The sequence below is a fragment of the Diabrotica virgifera genome, chromosome 3, assembly GCF_917563875.1.
Source record: "Diabrotica virgifera virgifera chromosome 3, PGI_DIABVI_V3a".
In the NCBI taxonomy this organism is placed as follows: domain Eukaryota; kingdom Metazoa; phylum Arthropoda; class Insecta; order Coleoptera; family Chrysomelidae; genus Diabrotica; species Diabrotica virgifera.
Window position 1 is genome coordinate 242748249 of NC_065445.1, and position 25468 is coordinate 242773716.

The 25468-nt window shown below is 32.9% G+C and overlaps 1 protein-coding gene and 1 long non-coding RNA gene across 2 annotated transcripts in view; one reads left to right on the top strand and one right to left on the bottom strand.

The window, feature by feature from the left end:
- The window catches only part of LOC114337588 (nuclear pore complex protein Nup88), a 579124-nt gene that overhangs the window by 493861 nt on the left and 59795 nt on the right, over positions 1-25468 (top strand). The window lies entirely within an intron of this gene.
- On the bottom strand, positions 16915-18716 carry LOC126881628 (uncharacterized). Its single transcript, XR_007696937.1, has 2 exons — positions 18368-18716; positions 16915-17970 (listed from the first exon to the last, which is right to left on the bottom strand). It is a non-coding gene; the product is annotated as an uncharacterized LOC126881628 (long non-coding RNA).

Sequence of the window (25468 nt, forward strand, 5' to 3'; positions counted from 1 at the left end):
TAGGAGGTAGAAGAAGCACAGTGTGTTGGAGATAAATAAAAATATGACTATGCTAAGAAAAAAGACGTTATATCACCAACACCAACGGAAAAATGGGAAGAAAATTTCAAAAAATTACTAAAATTACAAAAAATAAAAAACAGTACAAAGACCAGAATTTGTTAACATGGACGATAGGTACGATAGGATATAAATTCATCACAATTACAAATAAGTAAATCAGAAATGGAAGAAATAACCAAACCCCTGAAAAATGGAAAATCCCCTGGTTCTGGTGACATCCCTGTAGAATAATTGAAAGCCGGTACAGACAAACTCCAGGAACAGCTAAGAAAAGTCTTCCAAGACTGCTTAAATGGTGCCGAATTACCAAAAGAATGAAAATTATCTATCATGTCAACCAGTCCCTCCAGGTCTATGGCTAAACAGAGAAGAATGGCGGTTAGGAGTCGGAAGGCGTCGGAGAACGCTGTAAACCGATAGTAGTAGTAGCGAATGGTTTAGTCTGAACTCTAACCAACGATTTAGAGCTGCTGTAAGCAAAATAAGAATTGCCATGTTGATATCCAGCTAGAAGAAGAAGAAAAAGTTACAAGTGTAGTTTAATTTATTCACACATAAAACTTTACAGTCCACAACCAATATTTAATTTATTTACCATAAGATAATCCATCATAATTCAATTTGCTTATAAAATTTGTTTAATACCAACTTAGGATAACGAAAATCTTTCACATTTTTTACCATTTTAGGATTTTAATGTCTTCCTAGCAAACTCGACAGGCAAATTATAAATTTAAAATTCGCCGTAAGTCGGCGTCGGCATCAGTAAAAAAGCGTCGGCATCGATTCTGGGCAAAATGCTAACAACATAGCTCGAGTTCGAGATAACGTTAGAGAATTATTAAAAGTCCGGTCACCCTTTACTCTTTCACTATAATTCTTTTGTCGCATCGAAATCCGCCGCTCTTGGCAAGGGGTTGGGGGCAGCCCGCAAAGGTGGAGGCGATTCCACACACATTATTATAGATTGCAGATCGCCCATCTGCATACACAATGTCCCCAAATTTACTTGCCTTGTAGGGAAAAATACAGTTTTTTAAATAAATGTGTAAATTGCAACTCACGTAAATGAATTATATTATGTGAAGACTCTTAAGCCACACTAGTAGGAGTATAAGCCCGACCGCACATCAAAGAAACATGAAACGTAAATTACGTTTCATGGAAATAAACCACTGCTAAACAAATATACGTCCGGCCATTTATGAAACTCTCCGAAAATAAAAATGTGTCATGAGCATGAATCACACTCGTTTTATTGGTAGGCGGACTTTGAGATTTGTTTAGCAGTGTTTTAGTTTCATGAAACATGTTTTTAGACCTGTAGGTTGAGTCTACATAACCTCAAAAAATTTTTAAAAGTTTTTTTTTTTTGGAAAAAAGTACCTATATAACTTTTTTTGGGGGATAGCTGCAGATCTAATTTTTTCTTAGTCTTGTGTATTTTATCAAACACTATATTTCTAATTTTTTTCAGATTTTTCTGTAACGCTGGTCACCTTCAAAAATCCAAAAAACTGTTTTTTAAGGGGGTTTTGGGGGGTTTCAACGTGTTTTTCTGATTTTTAAATATTTTAAAGGACTCAGTTACTTCAAGTTACATATAACCTATAAAAATAAAATTGATTTGATATATTATGAAGTCTATAAAATAAAGAAAATCCCCCAAAACCCCCCAAAAAACAGTTTTTCGGATTTTGAAGGTGGGGAGGCTTACGGAAAAATCTGAAAAAAATTAAAAATATAGTGTTTGATAAAACACACAAAATTAAGAAAAAATTAGACCTGCAGCTGTTTCTCAAAAAAAGTTATACGCTTTTTTGAAAAAAAAAATTTCTTTTAATTTTTTGAGGTTATGTACACTCTACCTATGGGTCTATAAAAATAGGCATGTTTTATAAAAGCCTCAGCTATGCGTGTAAATTTTTTGAAATTTTAAAATTGATTGCATCCCCCCAAAAAAATAAAAACGAAAAATGAAGTTTTTGACGGTGGGGGCAGGGGGAAGGGGGTGGTGGGTTAAAATTACGCTGAATCCTATGTGTTAATGACATAGAACTTAAAAAAATAAAAAAAATTTAAATCTGTTAGTAAGGGAGGGTATTTTTTAATTTATGTATCCCGTCCATAAGTGGAAAGTTTGATGCGCCACTGTCGACGCATGTGCCACTGAAAAGTGACGGCACAGTGTTCAAATGTTTTCTTTTAGGTTCTACTATTTAAGTTATAGGGTCCCATCGTGCCTAAAATGATTAAGAAATTTCACCTATAGCGGCTCTTAGTCTAGTATAAGGAGATGGTCTATGGACCTTTTGTATTTGGACATTATTGATCTATGGACCTTATGGACAGTATTTTGTCTCGTCTAGCATCCACGGTACAACTATTTGAATTTATAGTGTTCGCCAATCCATCATGGAGCAAAGTTGCTTGGGAGAATTTTAATCATCTCAGAGAAAACTTAATGCCATGATTGATACACATGGACTTCACCATTGCTGTTACTTTGAAACATCTTGCAAAGTGGTATATTATGAACCAAGGATAAAACGTATGAGTTAGATAGTTTTGGACATCGTTTCTTTAATGTATTTTTAGCAAATGCTTCTGTGGATTGTCCCGCATATACAATAAAACCTATCAATTTTGTAATAAAATTTTTACGCCTGGATCCCGCGTACCAGTAAAAAGTTGATTGATAGCGAGCTGAAAATTTGTTAAGAGCTTAACGGTGTCTATTCGGACAAACTTTGATGTACGGGAGCACTGGAACAGGGGAAGTTTTAATTGGGGAACAGGTTACAGGTTTCGACCGTCAGACTACGAAAACGTCCCACATATTTTGTCAGACAAAACTTCCAATTGATTTGATACCCTTTCATTAAACCCTTTCATGCAAAAATCAGATTTCTATTTACCATTAACATAATTCCTGCCATTTGACATGTTCTACGTGTCGGACCTATTAAAATGCCCAACATATTTGTCGGACAAACATTTTTTCATATATTATATAAAGTTTGCTATTGAATAAACTTAAAAACAAACTTCTAGATTTCACAATCATAAACTTGTCAGGATGATACGTTCCCCGATTAAAACTTCCCCTGTTCCAGTGTTCCCGTACATCAAAGTTTGTCCGACTAGACACCGTTAAGCGATTAACAAATTTTCAGCTTGCTATTAATCAACTGTTTTTTGGTACGCGGTATCCAGGCCTATTTCTATCTTTCTTGAAATCCCTCTAAAAAATCGATTTTTTCGTCGAAAAACTGTTACTTTCAAGCGCGAATAACTCGGAAAATATTAGTTTTACGAAGAAAATGTCAAAAACATTTTTTTCTTAGAAATACTTTTTACACTGATTTACATTGTTAAAATGTAATAAAAAATTCCCGCCCCCGAGATGGGGTGGCAACCACCCCCAAGGTTTTAGCGTACAGCGGCATGACATAGAAAATGATGCTTGGACTATTCCCTACCTTCTGTGAAAATTTCAAGTAAATCCATGCTGGACGAAAAAATTGCGAGCCAAAATGCTTCATTTCCTCGACTATTGGATAGGTACCTATTATTTTTATCATTAACAATTGACCATCATTGAAGAAACCTGAGAAAGCTTGGCCGAAGATGAAAATTTATCACTAAATTTAATTAACTCAGTGCCCAGAAGATTACAAGAAGTGATTAATAATAATCGAGCTATGACAAAATATTAAAGTTTTGAGCAGTTTAGAATTATTGTAATACGTATATTTAAATTCCGCACTTGTTCACTGTGAAAGTTATAATTTTGTATTAATTTCAAATTAAATTTTTTTCCAGTTTTTTCTATTTATTCTAGTATCACACAAATCGATACAGTTTTGTATTTACAGTACAATTTACGAGAAACCAATCACACTTCTAGATATGAAATCAAACATAATAATTTAAAGTTATGTCATCTAGATTTGTTAATAGGCCTGGATCCCGCGTATGAAAAAAAAGTTGATTAATAGCAAGCTGAAAAGTTGTTAATAGCTTAAGGGTGTCTAGTCGGACAAACTTTGATATATGGGAACACTGGAACAGGGGAAGTTTTAATTGTGGAACAGGTTAAAAATTTGGAACGGTCAGACCACGAAAACGGCACATGTATTTTGTCCGACAGAACAGATTTAATCTCTACGAACAGAGATTAAACTCTCATGCAAAAATCAGACTGCTATTTATCACCAAATGGGCGTTTTAATGAGTGGAACATGTAGAATATGTCAAATGACAGGAATTATGACAGGTGATAAATAGCAGTCTGATTTTTGCATGAGAGTTTAATCTCTGTTCGGAGAGTTTAAGTCTGTTCTGTCGGACAAAATAAATGTGCAGTTTTCGTGCTGTGACCGTTCCAAATTTTTAACCTGTTCCACAATTAAAACTGCCCCGGTTCCAGTGTTCCCATATATCAAAGTTTATCCGACTAGACACCCTTAAGCTATTAACAAATTTTCAGCTTGCTATTAATCAACTTTTTTTTCATACGCGGGATCCAGACCTATAACTATCACTAGTTCTTAATTGAAATATTTTCATAAATTATAATAATAGAGTCACTGAAGGTGGATATGAGCTAGTGCTATTTTACCTCCGATTTCGTTGAACCTCCATCGATTTGCATGAAAATTGGTGAGTGGTTAGAGGATATCTCAAGGAACAAAGGTGACATGGTGCCAACTTGCGCTTTTACCTTGGTGGTGGATGCCACCCCTTCTCGGGGGTGAAAATTATTTTATTAAAAATAACCCATAATTCGATAGAGGGACAAATTCTAAGCAAAATTTGTTATTTAAAGTTATTAAATTAAATTAAAACTTTTTGAGTTATTAAAGATCAAAGAGTTTCATTTTTCGTGAGAAAAATGCATGTTTTTAACCGATTTTTCATAAATACCTCAAAAACTGTAAGTTTTTACAAAAAAGTTATTACATATTACCAAAATTGAAGCTAATAAAAATTGAAATAAACTCCTTTCTACAAAAACCTATTAATGTTAACTAAAAGTGAGTTATAAGTAATTGAATGTATATTCTTTTCGGCGAGTACCCAAATCTAAGTATTAAATAACGAGAAAATTATGCATTTTTTAACATAATCTTATTAAACATTTATCAAAGTACTTAGAAATATATATCAAATGAGCCCCAGAACAAGTTGATAGCATTAAAATTTATGCTCCAAAAATTTTTCAAAATTTATCTTTAAAAAATTTTTCCAAAAAATGTTATTGTTTTTTTTTAATAACTCCGTTAATTTTTACGGTATCAGGTTTACCTAAAAACCATTTGAAAGATAATTCCAAGGGCTACTAAGCCGCGTTGAACTTAGTCTTTTAAACCTCCTACTTTTTTTAAAATAAAAGAGTAAATGGCCCCGGTTACATGGTTCTCGCAGCAAAATTTAATATTTAAACGTTTCTATCTCGGTTATATTTTAACCTACATAAATAGTAAGCAAGGTAAAATATTTAATACAGAAAAACTAAAATTTGGTTATATATCATTTTTTACGTATATTGAGTATTTTTGGAGTTATTATCAAAATAAAATGAAAATTACGATAATTTTAAAAATTCTCATTGCTTTAAATTATATATTTTTTTCAATAATAGATTATGCATTCTAAACCGGTAAAAATTGTTGGAAACATTACTTATGCTAATATAAAGAAATAATTGTAAGGATTACTATATATTTTCATAGGGATCTCTTATTTTCATCATAACTTGCTTAATTTTGATGCTATTAACTTCTCCTGGAGCTCATTTGATAGGTATTCCGAAGTACTTTGACAAGTGCTTGGCAGGTATATTTTATAGAATGCATCGTTTTCCCGTATTTAAGCTTGAATACTTAGATTTGAGTACTCGTCAAAAAAATATAGATTCAATTACCCGTAACTCACTTTGAATTAACATTAGTTTAGTTCTTTAAGTAAGGAGTGCATTCAATGTTTATTATCTTCAATTTTGGTAATAATAACTTTTTTGTAAAAGCTTATAGTTTTTGAGTTATACGTTATACGTGAGCTTTAAAACATGCATTTGTTTACGAAAAAATAAATTCTTTGATCTTTAATAACTCAAAATGTATTGATTTATGTTAATAACTTTACATAACAAATTTTGCTTAAAATTTGTCCCTCTATCCATTTTTGGTATTATTTTTAATAAAACAATTTTCACCCACTGTATGGGGTGGCATCCACCCCCAGGGTAAAAGCGCAAGTTGGCATCACGTCACCTTTATTCCTTGAGGTATCCTCTAACTACTCACCAATTTTCATGAAAATCGATGAAGGTTCAACGTAATCGGAGGTAGAAACCTTCAGTGACTGCACTATAAAACACGAATCAGTGTATGGGTACTTAATTGAGATGACCGGCAACGTTGCCCTCGAAATTAGAATGACATATTTGACAATATCAACTTACACAACTTGAAAATCGCGATTTTCGGTTATAAGAGTTGTATTACGTATAATTTAAAGCGATGGATGAAATTGTCCTAGATATGACCATAGGCGTCACAGGACAACACGTGGGTTGCTCATCTGAAGGATATGTCCTCACATTACGGACGATGATTAGCAACTGATCAAGTTGGTGGCTCAGCATGTTATAAAGCTATACCAACATTGATGATGATCTTTTCGGATCGAAAGCCTTCTGTGATTTTAATGTGTAGCTCTTTAAAGTATTTTATTAAATATATACCTGTTCCGTTGGTGGTTTACGGAAACAATTATGAAATTAAAGTAAGTGTAAAACAACGAACAGTAATATATTTATTTATTTTGGGTAAACAAGCGTGCTTCGTTTATATCTCGTAAGGGTTTGTTATTTTAGCGAGGGTGTGACTGCGCTGCGTGCCCGCTGTGTCGATACTGACCGAGACCACAACACTATTATGTCATCATGTATGCGGTTCTACTACGTGGTCAGAAAAGGCGATAAATTACTAAATCTTGCGTTTTAAAAGCTGAGAACCTTTCTGTAGTTTTTAAGAAGTTGACATAAAGAGCGTGGCCAATCTGGCAATTTGTTTCCCTGAAAAAAAACCATTAATTTTATACAATCTGGTTTTGTATTTTAGGAACGAAAAACACATGTGAATTTAACATGAGACGTATTCTTTCGTTTTGAGAAAAGTTAATATTTAAAATTAGCAATTAAAAAAATAATAAATGAAGCGTGTCGCTATATACCTTTTACAAAGGATTTTAATAAATTTTTTGTATAAAAAAAACTTAACTAATTTTCTTAGCAAAATTTAGAGACATTTTAGGGAGATACATCGTGGACAAACTGTATAGGCAAGGCCACATATATATCTTTAAACGAGCATATACCAAATTAGACTTTCAACTGAATTTTAAAATACGCGACGTGAGCTAATCCTCGAGGATAATAGCTTTCGGAGGCTAAATACTCATTTGGGAACGAAATTGATGGACAGAGCCGCATTATTACCGAAGATATTCGGGCTTTCGTATTCACCAAGGATCAAACGCTTTAAATATTTAGATCGAAAGGCCAGGAAAGTTACTAGAGTAGAAAAGTTTTGGGATCAGTTGGAATATTTATAAAAAATCGGAATATACAATTCGACATTGGGTTTTTTGAATCTACGATAGTTAGTTAATTTATTTCTTTGATCCTTGACTTCCATATTAATATAATATAACTATAATTTTTGCACGATTGATCATTTTTGACTGTTTACCATGACAGATTTTACGTCAGTAGGTGACATTTACTAGCAACTCGACGGTAAGTAATCCAACTCGACGGTAAGTACTCCAACTCGATGGTAAGTAATTCACTTACCGTCGAGTTAAAAAATATCTTAATTTTAATTTATTTTTTGAAAGAATAAAGAAAACTAACGAATTATTGATTAATATTGAAACTTATGGTACAATTTGTTAAATTATTTACTGAAATCCCACTTGTTTGGGCTGTGGTTTCACTTCTAACAGAAACTCATGCAGAATCGCATACATTAGTAGTATCCAACATTGTTTCTCTTCAAATACGCGATCAAAGTTGAAAACTTGGAAATATCAATGCCATCATAAAGAAAAACGGTGGATTTAATCATTGAATATTCTGCCCAGAGGCTTCCAGGAGCTTTCAACTGCATATGTCTTTGAACGAAATATTCCAATAGAGTCTTTTCTTCGATTCTTAAATTCTTGCCTTCGCACCATTTTTTAAAACTTTGGTAGGTATTTTGATAACGGATTTTGGATTTTTCGGGAATAATTGCGGAACATCCTTCTTCCCAAGCTCGTTCAATTTCTTTAAATTCACTTTCGCTCATATTTTAATTTATAATAATCAAAATTGTACTTAAAATTATTGACAACTAAATAAAAACTCAATTCTCCATTGTTGCTATGCACCCTAGTTACTACCTAACCACCAAAGTATCTATCTTGATAAAATGAATGAAACTAGTCAATATGACGAAAATGTTTAATTTTATAATTTATAATGGTATCAATCGTGCAAAAAACGTTATAAGCATGTCGAACGTTAAGGGTAACCGATCTCAGACAATAATTGGAGTCGTCGCTCCGCTCCTCCTCCAAACAATTGTCTTCGATCGGTATAAAACCCTTACCGTTCTCCATACTTAATATACTATATGTTGGCCACCAGCCTATGAGACTATGTTGGCCACCATATAGCCCATTTATATATCTGATTTAGATCCCATTTAGATCCATTTAGATCCCAACAATTTATATGACATAAAATAAAAATGTATACCATTTTTATTCAGTTGCAATGCGAAGGCAAAACTGTCTTATTTTTCATTTAGAACAGAGAGCGCAAACCAGTGCTCTAAATCGACTATTTTCGACTCTATTTGGAGTTATCATCAGAGAGGTGTAGGTTTGCTGCTCTCTGCCCAAGTGACGAAACTCTGAGAGCTTATCCGATATTTATATGACACTTGAAAACCAGTGGCGTAGCTGACAGGCCCGCAGGGCCCGCAAGGCGGGGGGGGGCCGACGTTAGGAGGGGCCCCCTAAAGCCTTCAAGCTTAATGCTTCTACTTTCTATAAATTAGGGACCAAAACATATTTTCCTAATAAGCATCAAAATAGGGAATTCGGAAGGAAGTAATGAAGCGGGTGATTGACGTACCTCTTACTCTTTTCGGGTGCAATTTAGCGTTTCTTGAACATGTTGGTGGTTTAGATGAGAAAGTAAATCCCAAAAAGGTAGTTTTTCGTTGGTGGTTCTTTTATTATAGTCCATTCTTTCACGGTTTTGGCTCTAAATTTTAAAGAACCGCTTGGATTGACATGAAATTTGGCATACGTATAGCTTACATGTCAAAGAAAAAAAGTGATATTGTGCCGATGTGTGCTTTTGCCCTGGGGGTGACTTTCACCCCCTGTTCGGGGTGAAAAAATATATGTCCAAAATAAGTCCGGAAATGGGTAAACTGACTAATTTTAAGTAACTTTTGTTCTAGAGAGCTTTTTCGCCAAGTCAACACTTTTCGAGTTATTTGCGAGTGAATATGTTCATTTTTCAACAAAATAACCACATTTTTAGACGCTTTTTCGCAAATAACTCAAAAAGTAAGTATTTTGTCGAAAAAAACGTTCTTAGCAAAAATATAGCTTATAAAAAAGTAAAAAAAATGGTGTACGCGTTAGGTCTCTGGATCTCGTAGAACCGGAGTTAGAGCCAATTAAAAATAGATTAATATTCACCAAATTTCAAATAGAATATTTCGACGTGAAATATCCAAAAAATTAAGCACTTTTTGGGGAAAACCCATTATAACTTTTTTATAGTGTTTAAAAAAAGCTTTATTTTTGTTTTCACAAAAAGTTTCTAGCATTAAAGTTAAGCAAGTTACGCTCAAAATAAGGTTGGTCCCTTTTGTTTTTTCAAAAAAAAAATCGGAAGACCACCCTCTAATTAGCAACTTAAATGAAATTAATCGTTACCGCTCCACAAATTATTTTACTTATGTTGTGTTTATATGATCTGTAAGTTTCATCGATTCAAAGTGCTTATTTTTGAAAAAATTTGGTTTCAAAATAAAATTTTTAAAAATTTAAATTTTGAAAAATTTGCTTTTTTTCAAAATAACTTAAAAATTGTTAGAGATGCCAAAAATCTCGAAAAACAAAAAAGTAAAATTTGCTTTTCTGAATATCCTGTATCTTTTTGTTTTTCTGTTAGACAAAAATTGATTAAGATTTGGTGTTTCTAAATTTGCATACATTCGTGATCAGTGACTCGTTCAACCCCTTTTAACTACAGTCCTTTCAATAATAAGGACTTTGAACCGATGAAACTTACAGATCATATAAACAATATATACACGAGTCAAGAAACTTGTGAAGTCGTATATTAAGTTCATTTAAGATACTAATTAGGGGGTGATTTTCTCGATTTTTTACCAAAACCAAAAGGGACTAACTTTATTTTGAGCGTAACTTGTTTAATTTTGATGCTAGAAATTTTTTTTATAAAACAAAAATAAAGCTTTTTTTAAACACTTTAAATAAGTTGTAATGAGTTTTCCCCGAAATGTGCTTCATTTTTGGTTATTTCACGTTAAAGTATTCCATTTGGAATTTGACGAATATGAACCTATTTTTATTAGCTATAACTCTGCTTCTACTAGGTGTAGAGACGTGATATATACACCATTTTTTTTTAAATTTTACAGGCTATATTTTTGCTAGGAATGTTTTTTCGACAAAATACTTACTATTTGAGTTATTTGCGAAAAACCGTCTAAAAGCGTGGTTATTTTGTTGAAAAAATGAACAATTCACTGCCAAATAACTCGAAAAGTATTGACAGTGAAAAAACTCTATAGAACAAAAGTTACTTAAAATTAGCCAGTTTATCCATTTCCTGACTTTCTTTGGACGAATATTTTTTCACCCCCAAGAGGGGGTGAAAACCACCCCCAGGGCAATAGCACATATCGGCACAATATCACTTTTTTTCTTTGACTTGTTAGCTATGTGTATGCCAAATTTCATGTCAATCCAAGCGGTTCTTTAAAATTTAGAGATTTTGCAATATTTTACCGTTAAAGAACGGACTACTAGCTAAATATATCCCGTTTTACCTGCATTAATCGATAAAAACAATAACTTAAAAATAAATTACTTGAGCCTCCAATTACAAAACGAAGTTAAAAATTTGCTACCTCAAGAAACTGAAAACAAATTGATTAATTTAATTAAAAAATGTTATTTCTATCCAATAATTCTTGATACCACTCAAGATATTTCAAAATACGATCAGCTTAGTTTTATTTCCCGGAATGTAAAAATAACTTGCGATGACAATAATTTACCTTCCAAAGCAGAAGTTGTTGAAAGTTTTTTGGGATTTACTCGCATATTAGACCAAAGTGCAGAAGGTCTTGTAAATGAAATTTTAAAATTTATCCAATCAAAGCATCTTTCCGTACACAACTGCAGAGGAGAGGGGTATGATGGTGCAAGCGTTATGAGTGGTGTTTAGTGATGTAACGAATATTCGTATTCGCATTCGCGAATATTCGCATGTTTTTGCATATTCGCATTCGCATCCGCATTCGCGAAATTTGTGCGAATGTTTTGCGATTATGAAAACCAGAAAAAAAAATAATTTTAAGATAATATTAGGTTAATGGTTAATAAAATCAAAATCTATTCACTTCTCATCTTTTTTTATTAAGAAAAGGTAACTTAACCTCAAACATGCAGCTACTCTCAAATGGAAATATGCAGGACACAACAGCAGACAAAGAGACGGAAGATGGAATGAAGCGATAACTCACTGGAGACCTTGGGACTACAAAAGAGGAAGGGGCAGACCACAGACGAGATGGTCGAATGACCTAAAGAGATACGCAGCGACCAGATCGACAGCATTAGTACTGAACCGAGAAGAGTGGAAAAGTAAGGGGGAGGCCTACGTTCAACTTTGGACAAATGAAGGGCAATAGATAGATATAACTTAACCTTGTATAATCACATTATCAGCCTTCACTTTTTTTTTATTTGGTATTATGTAATAAAGCTTAAGATTCAGATTGATTTACACTAAATATCAATTAACTTTTCATTAAAAATTTAGGAAACATTACAAAAATAGAAACAAATTAAAAAAACTGGACATTCGCATCCGCATTCGCGAATGTCAGTAGCAGATATTCGCATTCGTATTCGCGAATGTTAAAAAAATGACATTCGTTACATCACTATGGTGTATATTATACAGCTTCCTATGTTCATTGTGCATCCCATAATCTGAACCTAGTGTTGAATTATGCCGTTGCTGGTGTACAGGAGTTGGTTTTTTAGGATATAATTAAAGGAATATATCTTTTTTTAGTGCAAGTATTAAAAGATGGGATGTACTATGTACTATTATGACTTTCGATTCATCGCGTTTGCCAACACTAACGCCTGGTTGCACCAACAGATCTTAAGCTTAAGACTGTGCTTAAGAGGTGCTTTAAGCTCCGCTTACGAAACATATCTGCGCGTTAAACCATTGAGTCTTAGATCAATTTTCAGCTTGCCACAATGGATTTCCACGTGGATTGCTTAGATAAGAATCGAAAAATATGGTGTAACGTAAGTGAGACAATCAGAGCTGTGCTGAGCTGGAGCTTAAGATTTGTTGGTGCAACCAGGCATTAAAAGGTTATGTGAAACCCGGTGGCCATCCAGACATGATGCTGTTATGGCTTTGAGTCGAACTTTCCGACAAATAATGCAATCTTCAACGAAAATTTCATTGCTATTTAAAAAAACGATGAAAAATTAGAAACGAATGCATTATTAGAGCATTTTTATGAAAAATTTTGAATATGTTTTGTCGTTAACATTACTATTCAATCTAAAATATTTACTTTATTATTCTAACATCAAAACTTTTGCAATCTGAAAAGGCAGAGTTAACGGTCGCGCTTCAACTTTTTGAAAAAACTCGTGATAATCTTCGAGAAAAGAGAAATTCGTTTTTCGAAACTTTAGCAAAAGCAGCAGAAATAGTAGAGTGGTGGGATATTATACCGCAATTTAAAAATAAACCGATAAAATGTACCTATAAAAAATTTTACAATGATCGGCTGCGACGAAAAATAACTTGTAGCAAAAAAAGTTTTGAAGTTAATGTTTTCATTGTTAATTTGAATAAAATATTGCAACAACTTACTAATATATTTTTTTTATCTTTTTTTTTTGGCTTGGACTATAGTCACTCAGCAAGTCTAAATCAAAAGTAAATATAAACTTACTAATGGGTTTGTCGGATTAAGAGACATGTATAATATATAGGTTTTTATGTCTATTCCCAAAAAATCTATTAACACTAACTGATGTACACTTATTTAAGAAAGGCCAAATATTGTCATTTACACATATTGTAGTAATTATACTGATATTAGTTGTCGTTCTGTTTATAAAACGGGGCCCACAAAAATTGTCGCAGGGGGGCGCAATGTTCAGCTACGCCACTGTTGAAAACGTCGCATTCGTAAAAGAAATCATCCTATGGCACATCCAGGGCTAAGGATTATAGCACAAAAAATTTTACTTCGCATGATAATTTCAAAATATTTGAATTTTTGTTCATGAGTGTATTTAGGCTTCATACTATCTAGCTACAGGAGTATATTATGGGAAGTCTAGGTGTGGCACCAATTGATGACAAAGGTTACGCATAGGTTAAGATGGTTTGGTCATGTTTAACGTCCAGACATTAATCACCCAATACGAAGAATTGCTGAAGTGCAGATTCCTGGAAGGAGTAGGAGAGAAAGACCAAAGAAGACCTGGGGGGAGACGATTAAGCAGGACATGTTGGTAAATGGGATTAATATTGATATTGCCCAAGATAGAATTGTGTGGAGAAATGGAATTAGGGAAGCCGATCCCGCATAGGGATAAGGCATATTTATGACTATCTAGGTACGAAAATGGAAGAAGAAACAGAAGTGGAAGATCAAGTGAATAGAGCAAACAGAGCCGCAGGTTTCCTGAATGAAACAATAGGAAGAAATAAAAATATCTGGATAAAGATGAAAGGCAGTATGTACAAAAACAAAACAGTCATCAAACCAATAATGATATACGCGGCAGAAAGACGACCTGATACAGGGAGAAAAACGATTGCTAGAAACAGCAGAGATGAAGACACTTAAAAAAAGTCGATGGTAAAGCACTATGACGTGAATTACAACAAATAGAATAGTAAAGACGGCGAGAGGGGGTTCCCCAATAGGAAGACGATCAGTGGGAAGACCACGAAAACAATAGACGACAACTTATTGGAGACATATTGAAAAACATTAGCCTATACAAAAAGGAAGGAGACCATGTATTTCCTTTATCGTAGAGCAGTTTAAGGAATGATGAATGGAAATTATCAGGTGCTAGTTCTTGACCTCGTTCATTAGATATTTCACGTTTCATATTTCTGGCTCTGTAATGGGTGGTCCAGTCTTCTTTAAAAAAGGTGGTTGTTGCACTGATATATCGCCATCCTTAAATACATCCTTCATATAGTTCTTCCATGTTTCTAACTCATTACTTTTAGCCACTCTTATTCTTGCAGTGCTATCCATTAGTATATACCTCTTGTTATTTCATGTACATTCACCTTGTGTGTATTAACTTTAAACTAACATCTTTGTAGAGTAGAACTGATGTACATTTTTATACAATAATGATTTAATTATACCCTTTTAATTTTTATCAAAACTATATAATTTAAGAACGAAATTGTGTAATACCCTGTAAAAGTCAGTACATAACTTTCCAGTGGTACCCTAAATACTCTACTTTTTTCGCCAAAAAAGCATCTGGCCTTTATTGGATTATAAACACAACTGCATTCTATGCACAACAGTGGCAAATCTAATAACTTTGAGTAAAATTTAGTCGCATTCGTGTTCAGAGATCCCTGCCAGAATTGAAAATCTGACTGGAAACAATGAATGCGGGATGCTGTGGTAGAAAAAGAGCCGATCACACACCATTAAGCAGACCGCTGCTATATTTCTAATTACTTTCCGGGAATTTAATTTTTTTTTAATCGTTCGTCATTCTTTATCTGCTTTTCTAACAAAATCTATACGGCATTGTAGCAATTTTGGTATACACGATTTCAATGAATTGTTTATAACGAGCTATTGAGAGAGAAAAATGTAATATGAGGATGCTGTTAAATTATGGTGGAAATATTGTTTCCAAAATATTATTGAAATAAAAAATATATATCCAATACATAATAGTGATGGTACCTGATTTCACTAATGGTGATTTATTCACGGTGAATTAAAAATCGCTGGTAACGACCGTTCCTTAGTAACTTCAATAACGGTGACTGGTATCCAGATATCAGCTATCGACGGTGCATTCACTGTCTCGCAAAACGTGTTTATTCATAGAATAAATATTATGATGTTCTAGGTGATCGCGATTTGAGGAACAGCGATTATTAATTATCATGCCGATTTTAGAAACTGTGAAATAAGATGTATTTTATGTTATTGCAGACGTATTGAATATTTTTTTCTTTCATAAAAACATTCTTAAAAGTATATAAAACAAGCTGAAAATGCGAGCATTATCATAACGAAAATTTTGTTTATTTACGTATTTTAATTCATAATATGGAAAATTCCTATTATGAAAAGTAGTTTAGAATTAATAATTATGTTTTAATGTGCAATTATATCATTCTAATTTAACCGTTATGAACTATAAAGAGAACATGAAGAGCTTTTTATGAAGAATAACTTTTCTTCGTCAAATTAAAAATAAAAGAGTTAAAAATGAAAATGTTGCTGGTATTCATAATTTAAGAAAAATGTTCAAATATTTTTTCCATTAGAAGGATGTAATTCCACATATTTAATTAAATTATATAATTTTTTATACCAAACAATATTATTTCATATACTGTCGGTTCGCTAAACTCAGACACAACTGGCTAGTGATTTTAGTCAATAATTTTGCCAATTTGGCAAAAAAAATAATTACTAATTAGGTAATAATTAGTAATTTTGCCAATTTTGGCAAAATTCGCAAAAAACAAAAAAATTACCTACTAAAATCACTAGCCAGTTGTGTCAAGTTTAGCGAATCGACTATACAGGGTGTCCAGAAACTCTACCGACAAACGAAGACAGGAGATTCCTCACATTATTTTAAGAGAATTTAACCAAATTCACCTAGTCCAAAAATGCCTTCTAAGGGAGCTAGAGCTCTTTTAAGATGGCGTTGTAACCCAATACTCTGGGTATTGGGATTTGGAAGAAAAAAAGCTGATGAAAGAGGGGGAAAATAGAAGAGAAGAGGGTTAAGATACTAGTGGAGAGTGGCTTAGCTCAGACGAACAAATCAAAGAGGCAGAGAGACACTATATCTCAAGTGAGGACTCGGGCTAGCTTCAGTGCACTAAATATTGGCGTTAAAATATACAAACCGAGATATGGGATAATGAAAGGGTAGAAACAAGGAAGAAAATGAGACAGGTTAATGCGAGAAGGGAACGCAACTAGATAAGAACGCTGGAGACAGAATAATATGAAGATACGACAAGGAAAGAAGAAGAAAAAGGGCGCCAACTCGAACGAACAGCTCAGATTTCTGAACCGAGGATTTGAAAAGTTCGAGATTTTTGAAATAAAGAAAAACAGAATAAACGACCAATAAATAAATGACAGTGATACAATGACCTGAAATACAAAAACAAATATTCACTATTTACCTTGTTCTGCTATATTATCAACTGGTGATACGAGACTGAAATAAAAATCAACCTTACTAAGAACAAATATATTTGTAATATTTCACAACTTACAATGTATCCATGATACTTATACAACATGTGAGATAAACAATAGTGGTGGAGTTGAGAAAAATAACAATCTAGAACCCAAAGGGTTACGCCAAGTAAATTACCACCGCTATTGCGCAATATAAAAATATCAATAACGAAAACCAGGTCAGTGTCCGTAAGCGTAGCAAAATCCTATACTATGGTTAGTATACTAATATTAATTGATCCTAGACTAGATAAGGTATAATTAATACTAGAACAACTAATGGTTACACAAAAACAAATTTAATACCTTATCTAGCAGAGACTTAAAGGGTGATGTACTCACCAATCGAACTATTAAGTGTCCGAAACAATCGAAATACCAGATCTATGTCTAAGGACTATACCTAAGTAAACATAGATGCTGGAAGCTATATAAAACTAACAAAATGAGTTTGGTTAAAGACTTATCCAGAAATATTATTTAAAACCTATAGACAATCTTTATAGGTATATGTCTTAATTCCCCTTTCCCTTATCAATTAATTTATTTTATTTGAATATTTATTTATTATTTACCATTACCTAGCTTTATTTAAAATCCTACTTCAAAAACCTATGTATATAGTGTAGTATAGGTACCTGTTATATGCATATAAACAGTTTACACAAATTTATTACTGTAGAGTAAAAACCAAAATATTTATAGGTATGAATTGAAATAAAGAAAAAAAAACTCTTATCTTTTGCAACTCCTGGGTATATTCATAGGAAGGTCCACTAGATTTGGGAAATCTCTGGGCACTATAACATCTGTGTGGAGCGGTCTGAAGTTGAGAGGTTCTGTGGATGTATTTGGTGAAACGGGTCGGTAATGGTTTATGATGTCCTACTATTAGTTATATAAAGTATGTTTATCCATTTATTTATCCATAAAAAAAAATCCAATTAAGTATCCAAATTAGTTATATAAGGTATATTTAACCATAAAAAAATCCAGCTAAGTATCCATATTATGGGTGGAATGGAAATATGATGTAGAATGTAAAACGAACCTAAAAATACACATTTAAGACCTCTAGCCACTCTCTATAATGCAATTACATCCATTTCCCCGGACCCAAACAAAGCATTGCTGTCCCAAACAAGTAAACATTAGGTTATGTCCCGTCAAACTTGTCAATCTGATCAATGTCACTTTCTGACATTTTCGCAGCTGCGCGTTTATAGAATGGTCTACACACTTACCAGTTTTTCAAATGGATTCATAAAAACCCAAAAAAAACCAATATGAATGCCACACCTTATACGCACTAATAATAAAAAAAATATCAAAGCACTCTCCTAACAGGACATAAAAACATGATTAAATGTTGGGTTACGATGAAACGGTAGCAATATGTATATGTACATATATCAGAACAGAAGGATAAATAATTTGATTTCGCTTACCCTGGGATCTCTGATACGTGACCACGTGGTATAATTTATGTTATAATTTCTTGAATTCTTGTTTTTTTTGTTACTTTGGAGATTGTCTGTTGAGTTTCCTGATGTTTAGTTTACTGGTGGTATGTAATATATTTAATTTCAGTCCATTATTTTCCCAGAGTTCGTCTACAAATAGCAGCAGCTCACGTATCAGAGCGGATGTTCTTTAACCAACTGATTTTACTATTACGAGTTTCGCTTATCTCTCCGTCCCGTTGGTCGTTCGGCCTGCGCCGACACGTCGAAGCGTTAGGGAGTTATAAAGATACATAGGCGCATCAAATAAAACACTTACGGGGTAGCAATAAATGCTACAGCGTCTTGTAATTAGTTTTTCTTAAATACCTCCAGAACGCTTTTAGTTAGAAGAACGAAAATTGGTACACATATCTATCTTCCAGAGATAAATCGATTCCATCCATGGTGACTTTCTAGTACCAGTCATAGGCGTCCGTTTTGGGTGGGGCAACGGTTATTTTATCGCATACCTTTTTTATCTTTAACTTTTAAGCACTTTTGATACTGGATTATTAAATTGTGAGGTATTCTAGTACTAAAAGGTACTCTTGTTTTAAGTCGGTAGGACACACCGTTTTCTAGAAAAATCGATTTGAAAATTTTTCGTTTCTTGAATTTGAAAAAAATTTGAAGATTTAAAAAAAAAACGGTGTATTTTATCAACTTCAAGCAAGAGTAACTTTTAATACTAGAATACCTCATAATTTAATAATATAGTGTCGAAAATTCTTAAAAATTAAAGTTGACCTACCCAAAATGGACGCATATGACCGGTACTAGAAATTCACAATAATAAAATCGATTCATCTCTGGAATATAAATAAATGTACCAATTTTCGTTTTTCTAGATAGTTTTATTATTGAATTTTTTTTTTTTTTGATATTCAAACAACGAAAAATTTTCAAATCGATTTTTCTAGAAAACGGTGTATCCTATCGACTTAAAGTAAGAGTACCTTTTAGTACTATAATACCTTACATTTTAATAATCCAGACTCAAAAGTGCTTAAAAATTGGAAACAAAAAAGTTATGCGATAATATAACTGATGCCCTACACAAAACGGACGCCTATGACCGGTACTAGAAATTTGCAATTAATGGAATCGATTTATCCCTGGAAGATAAATATGTGTACCAATTTTCGTTTTTCTAAATAGAAGCGTTCTGGAGATATTTAAGAAAAACTAATTACCTCCATCTCCAAATAGCTCTAGCTCCTTTAGGAAGCATTTTCGGACTAGATGAATTGGGTTACATTGTCTTAAAATTATCTGAGGAATCTCCTGTCTTTGTTTGTCGGTTTCTGAACACCCTGTATTTTAATTTCATAACAAATGGAACAGTCCATTTATCATAAAGGGGAGGCCGTATACTCGTATAAACCTTTTTAAAGCTGTTAATAAATTATTGCTTTTAAAATATACTCATTTGAACATCTTATTTATTTTATATAATTGATGTTTTATTCAAAAGTCATTGATGTTTTATTAATACTCAATTTGAAATTTAGTTTGACATTCACGAAGTGTCAAACTCAAATGTAAATAACCTATGCTTTGCTTGACAAATTGAGATTAAAAAACTAGCCTACTTACTAGCAACGATTTCAGCTGGACGTGTAGTGTGTCGGCAGAAAATAAAACGATTGTGACGTCACATTTTAGATTTTGAGGTCGATTATCTCGAAGACGGTTAGAAATATCGAAATGCCGTTTTCAGATTTGGATTCAGAAGAAAAAACTACAATAAATCTGATCTGAGTATTGCAGTAGCGGCAACGCAATAACACACAGACTTTGTGAATTTATAAACGAAACGTTTTCGTTGAAAAATTACTTGATATTTTAGAGTTATTTTTAGTTTTATGTAAGGAGGAAGCGTTGTCAAGAAAGTTTTGTATTGCTTTTTAAATGTTGCTTTTTGTATTGTTGTTATTGTAAATATATATTATAAATAAGTCAACCATCTAATTGCTTTAAAAATATTTAATATCAGCCTTTAAATTTTTTAATTCGGTCCATACTTTATTTTATTTATTTAAGGGGATAGGTACGTATTTTCGGCTGCAATGCTATTCAAATGGGATTCATTTTTGTTCGAATCTTGTGAAAACTAATAAGTATTTTTGAAAAATTTAAACGCAGAATGAAAGATTACTTTCTTACCGAGGGCCGAAAGTCCCTGAAAACTTCTATAACGTTTATTTTAATAAATTACAGGGGTGAAAAACTAAGAGAAAGTGTAGAGTGATTTTTAATTTGAAATATCTCATTCAAAAGAAACCTTTTATTTATTCTAAGGGGCTTTCGGCTCTCAATAATAATTTAGTCTTTCATTCTGCGTTTAAATTTTTTAAAAACATTTATTATTTTTTTCAGGATTCGAAAAAATGGAAGCGCACATTTATATTTAAAAGTTTACGGTTCTCGGCGTTTTTTAACAGAAGGACACAAACTGTTTTATTCCGTAAGTGGTTTCCACACTGTATATCTGGACCTCGGAGGTAAACTACACTATGTCGACATGGCGTTTTTATGAAGTTTTTTTAATCCACTAGTTTTATTAGTTGGATTATAGAAATTGATTATATATTATCATTAAAAGATAGACATATTGTCTATCAAACAACTATGGCATATATCAGATTTTTATTAACATTCTAAGTGCTCTAAACTTTGTTGCAAACACACGCTAAACACAGTTGCTCGAAATGACATAGTGTAGTTTACCTCCGAGGTCCAGATATACATATTACTTCTTCGTCCATTGATTAAGAACATGCATTGATTGTTTTTGCTGGTATGACTTTTGTTTCTGATATACATTACATTAAGTGAAATAGGCATCTCTTTAACAAAAAGAAATTCTAATTAGCTTAGAAATAAGAGACGAGTGGAAAATGGAAAGCAAAAGTCGTGGATTTATGATTTTTCCAACCGCGGTTGGAAAATGGTAATGCGACGTGTTTCCACATCAACCGTAATGGATAAGTTGGGTTAAAGTGTCGTCGTGCTACACAGTTGAAACTTTAGGTATTGTTATTAATATACTTTACCGCTTATACCGTCCGATAAATAAAATTTAGTTTTATTACGGAACTCGGCGGAGACGGTATATAAACCCTTTTAAGATCTAATTCGGCTAATTCTAATTATATTTGATTCGTGACGTGGGCCCGTATAAATTTTCATTATGAGACTAAAATGAAATATACTACGAGGATTATTCGATGAGTAAAAAGAAATTACGAACTACTGTAGGGGAGCGAATGAGATAGCTGGTTCAATGTTTTAAGAAAGATTTACAAAAATACATATTCTTACCTTCCTACATTAGGTTTGATTTGGTAGATAAGAAAGCATAAAATCTCGAAGGACCAGCGCACATACGTCGATTTAATGGATTTACGCGGCCAAAATTATTTTACAGCATATTTCTACTAAAACTGGTACAAATCAAAAAAAAAAATTTGTTTTTTGTTTTTTAAAAATTGACATATTTTTCACAGAAAAAATCCAAATTTTAAATTAATACAAAATATGCAGGTTTTTACTTATACCTCAGTCGGTATCTAACATATCGGACTCAGTATTTGGGGTCACCCGGTAGGTAACAGCATTTTAATCGTTTCAGAACAAAATGACCGTGGTTTGATCTTTTTCTGTACACGTTTCTTGCTTCTTAAAATTGTTAATAGCTGGTCAGAAGTTAAAAGAAGTTTAATTCCTTGTACGCAACTATGTATTTCCTTGCACTAGCTGGGCTCTCTTTTGGTATTTTTGAAGCATTCCTTTTTTCACGAGCCTGTAATGTCTGTGTTGCATGAACGGTAGCTTCACCATCAAGCAAAGAACGTATTTCTTCTGTTTTTCTTCTTTTCATCCTTTCACTGGAGTCCTCAAATAATTTAGGAAGCCGACCTGGTTCCATTTATTTGTTATCTACAAGTTTTAAAAGTTCCATTTAACCAATCTTTATTTGCTTGTAGAAATACCGCATCTTTTCGTGAGTCTTTAACCATTTCTCTATCATCGCCGTTTTAAAATCTGGAAATATTTATTTTAAATTGATTAAATTATCAGATAGTTCAATAAGTTAATTTCCAAATATTTTAATTTGTCCTCTAAATTAGGAAAATCTTGTAGCTCCATTTGGTCTCAGAGATATTTACGGAGTACTGTTTTTAGGCCAGAGCAATCACCAGATATAGTTAAAACGCAACAAATAAGGATAGACATATTCAGCAAACGCCATATTGAAGTTTTTTATATGATTTATGAGTTTCTTATTCTCAAATTTGTTTAGAAGGCTTCACTTTTTAGTAATATACGAAAAAAGCGAAAATTTACCGTTTTTTGATCTTCATTTGTTTATAACTATGTATATCATAAAAATCGGCTGCAGGAAACATACACACTCCCAAACTTATATGGAATCATCTGATATTTCTTACTATTTCGTGCGAATTTAAAAAAACGAACACACGAAGTCAAACAATATTTATTTTATAGCAATTTAGTATCAAATACATAACAATTAAATAATTATTACATAACAATTAAATAAAACAAAAATAAAAAAAAGTATTTAACAAACAAATTGAAAGTAGTTGTTTTAAAGTCAATAGCATACAAAATTTCAATGTAAAACAAATACTGTTTAACTTGCTTTTATTTATTTTTTTTGTATTTTGTGGTAGTCAGTGTTATTACCTCTAGTCCTTATGCAAGCTTCAGTTTGCGTGGGCACGCTGCTAATCAAATTATCAACATTTTGTTGTGGTAGGTTGCTCCATCCTTTAAAAGCAGCTTGTACTAGCCGCGCGGTGTTTTGTGGATTATCCCGGCGAGCTCTAATTTTTCTTTTAAGCATATCCCACAAATACTCTATATGATTAAGCTCGGGTGAGCAAGCAGGCCACTCCAAACAAGGGATACCTTCTGCTTCAATGATGTCTGTAGTCACTCTAATGGTATGTAGAGGTTCATTATCATGTAATAAAATTAAATTTTCTTCTGTTTCACCTCTCCAGAGCCTGACTACAGGTTATCAACATACCTGTGAGCAGTTAAAGTTGATTGGATGAAAATGAAAGGAGTTCTTTTACGGATCACAATTCCTCTCCAGAACATTGCACTTCCCCTTGTATATTTGTGAACAGATCTGACAGTTTTCGTTCTTGCTTGTCTTCCTCGACCTCTAAGTACACGATTTCGTGGGTTATCTGATTTTCCATCTGGTTACATTAAATCCTGACTGTTTTTGAAAATAGCACATTTTGTCAATTCCCAATGTTCCAGTTTTGGTGGTGAAGGCACCAATTTAGGCGATTAATCTTATGCTGCCTAGATAACTCGGAAACCCATAACTGTCTCCTGCTGTATACTTCTTGGTACGAACTCTTCTTCTTATCGTTTCAACTGAAACAATTACACCTGTAGCTTCCAAAAGCTGCCTTTGGAGCTGCAGGTGAGAAATGGTTGAGTATATTTCAGCTGATTGGACAATTAAACGATCGTGGAGAGCCGTTATTACCTTTGGCTACGTTCCCCTGCTTTATTTTTGAGCTTTCCTAGTTCCTGTTACCTAGCATATGTTTTGGATAGAACGCCCCGTATTACGCCTAGGTCTGCAGCTATGTCCATCTGAGAACATTACTTTCTCCACAAGACCAATAATCTTTCCTCGTTGTAAGTTCTATAACCCCACATGAGGCATACTTTCGTTTTTGGACGCAAAAGTTAGTTTATTTATTTTCGTTCAACTTGCAACTCAAGCAAATAATCTATACCGTACCGGGCTGTACTATCCGATTGTCTTAAATATTTGTTTATTTTCAATAAAAACCTCTAATCTTCGCAGCAATAACAAGTTTTTTCAAAAGAAATAAATATTTCTTTAAAATACATGGTGATTCCATATAAGTTTATGTGTGTGTATATGTTATTATTATAAATGTCCATACTACTCAAAAAATTTGGTTTGAGCGTGGAGGGGGATGTGTCACGAGAAAAATATTATTTCTCTGGACTATAACAACAGTAGGCTATACCTTGAGATGTTTGAACCTGCGTAGAAGAAAATGTTTTTACGTCTGTGGGCATAACGTTCCACGATCTCTCTTTACGATTTATCTGTTTTTTATCTGTATTTATTTGTCTGTCTGACTTCTTATCGTTAGAATTTTTATTTTGTTATTTTTGCCTATATTTTGATTTAATTTTTAATTTTCGGGTATACGCTGTGAGCTCATACGTAGAGGGGATATTTAAAAATTTGCGAGCGCCAGTAGTGACAAGTCTGTAAACGTTTACTGGAAATTTGACATAAATGTCAAAGTGATTAATTTAAAATTAAAATTAAAAACATTAATTATAAAAAATATTAGTTGGTCATAGCTGTGGTATATATTTTTACCTTAAATATACTTACGTTTTAAATACTGAATTTAAGTTTTTTTAATGTTCCGTAATATGTACTTATAAATTAATCTATTAATCTTACCGCCATCTACACGATAATTGTGAAAGTATCCGAAGTAAGAAATTAATATTTCATCAATAGAACGTCAAAATGATTAGCAAAATCTTAAAAAAATCGATTACAATTTAATTACTTTTTTCCGTTGTAAATATTAAGCGATAACAATTAAATAATAAATTTAAAATTACCGGTGAAAGTTTCATTAGTAATCCGCTAGGAGCGACACCAGCGAAGCTCAGAGCGTATAAGAAAATAATGACATTTAGATCATGCTACATTTCAAAACGAATTAGTCTTATTTGTATCGATTGTATCATGTCCAGAAATAACAAAAACCGCCCGGTTGTGTTGCGTGAATCCGCTTCCGTGGCATACACAATGACCGATGTCAAAGTCAATAAATCTTCGAGCTGGACCGAGTAGGCCCTATCAAAAATCACTCTCTTGCAGGAGCCTGCAGGATAGAAAGGGGATGGGGTTGGGTTAAATAGGGGTATGAAATTTACTTTTATCCTTTGTTCGGTTTTTATGCTTTGCTTCATCGCATTAGGAATGTGTAA